Raw genomic sequence first — 5,000 nt, forward strand, 5'->3', positions numbered from 1 at the left:
TGCTGCCGGCCATGAGCATCCAAATCCCCGCAAAAGGGGCATTTTCATTTCTTCATCGGGACTTCCGACAATTGCCGAGGTTCAACTCATTAACGTTGTTCGCAGACACTTGCCAGAAAATGCAAGTGGCCACTTTGCCGGGCCGACTCCGCTGCCCAAGCGGGAAACCATCAACCGAAGGCCGGTAAGGCGGCCGAATCTGACCTCATAGACTTCCACACAACGGGACTTTTGACTTTCCCGGCCGCGGGTGGCCTCCACCCGGCCTCAGCCATCAGCCCTGCCTGCCTCCAGCCGCCTTCTGGGTTAATTGAGTTATCCAGCCTGGCACTTCGGTTGCGCCAGCGAGACCAAGTCTGGCTTTGGTTAATGATTTGAGCCGAACCGACCTGCCCCCCGCCTCCCCCGGGCTGAACTCGGGCAGGTCTGCCGATTTCCCGACTCCTTTCGGGGCCTAATCGCGTCGCGCGAGCCGCCTGGCGCGATCGGGGACCATGCCCGGCCTCTGCCAGGCCTCGGGCAGCCGCTTTTGAAGCCCGACAAAAACCCGAAAAATGGGCAAAAAGGGAATAAATTCCCGCCCAAAAAGGGTGAATAGTCGGTTGGGCGGCAGCCTGGTCGGTCTCTGCAGACCTGGAGGCTCGAGACGTTTGTTTGGAAAACTCACCAAGTCTCGATTCTGCCACCTCCTACCTCTGTGCAGATACCCCGCCAACCCCAAGGACAGAAATGACAAGTGTCAAGTTGGCGGGGCGTCGGGCCACCTGCTGCCGGCCATGAGCATCCAAATCCCCGCAAAAGGGGCATTTTCATTTCTTCATCGGGAACTTCCGACAATTGCCGAGGTTCAACTCATTAACGTTGTTCGCAGACACTTGCCAGAAAATGCAAGTGGCCACTTTGCCGGGCCGACTCGCTTGCCCAAGCGGGAAACCATCAACCGAAGGCCCGGTAAGGCGGCCGAATCTGACCTCATAGACTTCCACACAACGGGACTTTTGACTTTCCCGGCCGCGGGTGGCCTCCACCCGGCCTCAGCCATCAGCCCTGCCTGCCTCCAGCCGCCTTCTGGTTAATGAGTTATCCAGCCTGGCACTTCGGTTGCGCCAGCGAGACCAAGTCTCGGCTTTGGTTAATGATTTGAGCCGAACCGACCTGCCCCCCGCCTCCCCGGGCTGAACTCGGGCAGGTCTGCCGATTTCCCGACTCCTTTCGGGGCCTAATCGCGTCGCGCAGCCGCCTGGCGCGATCGGGGACCATGCCCCGGCCTCTGCCAGGCCTCGGGCAGCCGCTTTTGAAGCCCGACCAAAAACCCGAAAAATGGGCAAAAAGGGAATAAATTCCCGCCCAAAAAGGGTGAATAGTCGGTTGGGCGGCAGCCCTGGTCGGTCTCTGCAGACCTGGAGGCTCGAGACGTTTGTTTGGAAAACTCACCAAGTCTCGATTCTGCACCTCCTACCTCTGTGCAGATACCCCGCCAACCCCCAAGGACAGAAATGACAAGTGTCAAGTTGGCGGGCGTCGGGCCACCTGCTGCCGGCCATGAGCATCCAAATCCCCGCAAAAGGGGCATTTCATTTCTTCATCGGGACTTCCGGCAATTTCCAAGGTTCAACTCATTAACGTTGTTCGCAGACACTTGCCAGAAAATGCAAGTGGCCACTTTGCCGGGCCGACTCGCTTGCCCAAGCGGGAAACCATCAACCGAAGGCCCGGTAAGGCGGCCGACTCTGACCTCATAGACTTCCACACAACGGGACTTTGACTTTCCCGGCCGCGGGTGGCCTCCACCCGGCCTCAGCCATCAGCCCCTGCCTGCCTCCAGCCGCCTTCTGGTTAATGAGTTATCCAGCCTGGCACTTCGGTTGCGCAGCGAGACCAAGTCTCGGCTTTGGTTATTGATTTGAGCCGAACCGACCTGCCCCCCGCCACCGCGGGCTGAACCTCGGGCAGGTCTGCCGATTTCCCGACTCCTTTCGGGGCCTAATCGGGTCGCGCGAGCCGCCTGGCGCGATCGGGGCCCATGCCCGGCCTCTGCCAGGCCTCGGGCAGCCGCTTTTGAAGCCCGACCAAAAACCCGAAAAATGGGCAAAAAGGGAATAAATTCCCGCCCAAAAAGGGTGATAGTCGGTTGGGCGGCAGCCCTGGTCGGTCTCTGCAGACCTGGAGGCTCGAGACGTTTGTTTGGAAAACTCACCAAGTCTCGATTCTGCCACCTCCTACCTCTGTGCAGATACCCCGCCACCCCCAAGACAGAAATGACAAGTGTCAAGTTGGCGGGCGTCGGGCCACCTGCTGCCGGCATGAGCATCCAAATCCCCGCAAAAGGGGCATTTTCATTTCTTCATCGGGACTTCCGACAATTGCCGAGTTCAACTCATTAACGTTGTTCGCAGACACTTGCCAGAAAATGGCAAGTGGCCACTTTGCCGGGCCGACTCGCTTGCCCAAGCGGGAAACCATCAACCGAAGGCCCGGTAAGGCGGCCGAATCTGACCTCATAGACTTCCACACAACGGGACTTTTGACTTTCCCGGCCGCGGGTGGCCTCCACCCGGCCTCAGCCATCAGCCCTGCCTGCCTCCAGCCGCCTTCTGGTTAATGAGTTATCCAGCCTGCACTTCGGTTGCGCCAGCGAGACCAAGTCTCGGCTTTGGTTAATGATTTGAGCCGAACCGACCTGCCCCCCGCCTCCCCCGGGCTGAACTCGGGCAGGTCTGCCGATTTCCCGACTCTTTCGGGGCCTAATCGCGTCGCGCGAGCCGCCTGGCGCGATCGGGACCATGCCCCGCCTCTGCCAGGCCTCGGGCAGCCGCTTTTGAAGCCCGACCAAAAACCCGAAAAATGGGCAAAAAGGGAATAAATTCCCGCCCAAAAAGGGGTGAATAGTCGGTTGGGCGGCAGCCCTGGTCGGTCTCTGCAGACCCTGGAGGCTCGAGACGTTTGTTTGGAAAACTCACCAAGTCTCGATTCTGCCACCTCCACCTCTGTGCAGATACCCCGCCAACCCCCAAGGACAGAAATGACAAGTGTCAAGTTGGCGGGGCGTCGGGCCACCTGCTGCCGGCCATGAGCATCCAAATCCCCGCAAAAGGGGCATTTTCATTTCTTCATCGGGACTTCCGACAATTGCCGAGGTTCAACTCATTAACGTTGTTCGCAGACACTTGCCAGAAAATGCAAGTGGCCACTTTGCCGGGCCGACTCGCTTGCCCAAGCGGGAAACCATCAACCGAAGGCCCGGTAAGGCGGCCGAATCTGACCTCATAGACTTCCACACAACGGGACTTTTGACTTTCCCGGCCGCGGGTGGCCTCCACCCGGCCTCAGCCATCAGCCCTGCCTGCCTCCAGCCGCCTTCTGGTTAATGAGTTATCCAGCCTGGCACTTCGGTTGCGCCAGCGAGACCAAGTCTCGGCTTTGGTTAATGATTTGAGCCGAACCGACCTGCCCCCCGCCTCCCCCGGGCTGAACTCGGGCAGGTCTGCCGATTTCCCGACTCCTTTCGGGGCCTAATCGGGTCGCGCGTGCCGCCTGGCGCGACCGGGGACATGCCCCGGCCTCTGCCAGGCCTCGGGCTGCCGTTTTTGAAGCCCGACCAAAAACCCGAAAAATGGGCAAAAATGGAAAAAATTCCCGCCCAAAAAGGGTGAATAGTCGGTTGGGCGGCAGCCCTGGTCGGTCTCTGCAGACCTGGAGGCTCGAGACGTGACTTTGGAAAACTCACCAATTCTCGATCAGCCACCTCCTACCTCTGTGCAGGTACCCCGCCAACCCCCAAGGACAGAAATGACAAGTGTCAAGTTGGCGGGACGGATTTGACTTCGGTCGCCGAGCCCTGGAACTAATTTCCCGCAAACGGCTTCGGATTTTGCTCCATCCAGACTTCCGGGACGAAACTTGACAGGCCGTATCTCCGCACTCCCGGAGCGCAGCCGCACCGTTCCGGCACCCATCGACGCGGCTGGCCGAGCCCGAGCGAACGCACCCCACGGCGGACGGCTAGGCCTTTCCGATTTTTTCACCCTTTTTCCCGAAAAGATTCCAACTGGCAGGGACATTCGCCCGACGGCTTAAAGACATGCCCTTCTGCCACACTAACGTCCCCGCCTTCGTTTGGCTATGTTGGCTTCGTCATTTCCGTCTTTTATTAAAGATACCATCTTAACACGCCGGTTAACCATTTGCCAGAGTTTTCGGTTAATGGTTTGCCACCTTCAACCCATTTGGTTAACCATTTGCCGCCGACAATTTTCAGTTCATCAGTTGCCACATTCAGACTTTCTTCTCCGGTTGCATTTCGCGGACTTCCAGCGCGCTCGGCTTCGGGTCGGCCCGCAGGAATGTGGTAGCGTTCGATGCCGCTTGCCTTCCTCTTCCCCGCGCCGCGCACCCGACGAGCACAGCTGGCCCACCAGCGGAGATAGCCGTCGGAAAGCGGTCTCCAGCCAACGGCTGCACCTCCGCCGGCCAAAGAGCCGGCCGCACGCCGTCGCTGGCCTCCGGTGCGACCCGTCCGGCCGCAGCGGACGCTCTTTTCCCGCGCCAGTTGCCACGTTGCGTCGTCATGTTACTGCCCAAAGACTGCAGCGGATGCCGGTTGCCCGGCGGGCCAAGCGGCCTAGCGACGCCGTGCCTCGTCCATGCGGGAGCGGGCTGACACCGCCGCCTGCGGCGTCGCCGCCGCTTTCCAACGAGGTATGGCCGACAGCGGTCCGACACGGGACGGCGGAGAGATCCGCATTTCGGCCCCGGCCGCATCAGACAGCCAGAACTGGCCGACCGAAGTTTTCCACCCGCCGGCTGGCCGATCAAGCCCGCTTCCGAAGAAAGGCGCTCGGCTTGCAGGCCGCTCCGCCATCCAGCATCCCTGGCTGCCCGGCACAGGTTACAAGATGCACCCCCAATGACGCAGCAGACCATTGTCGCTCAAGCAGCTTTATGCCGCCAGCCCAACAACAACGGCGACCAGCACCACCACGACCAGCAGCAAATTGCCC

Source organism: Pristiophorus japonicus, unplaced genomic scaffold (assembly GCF_044704955.1).
Source record: "Pristiophorus japonicus isolate sPriJap1 unplaced genomic scaffold, sPriJap1.hap1 HAP1_SCAFFOLD_1916, whole genome shotgun sequence".
In the NCBI taxonomy this organism is placed as follows: Eukaryota; Metazoa; Chordata; class Chondrichthyes; family Pristiophoridae; genus Pristiophorus; species Pristiophorus japonicus.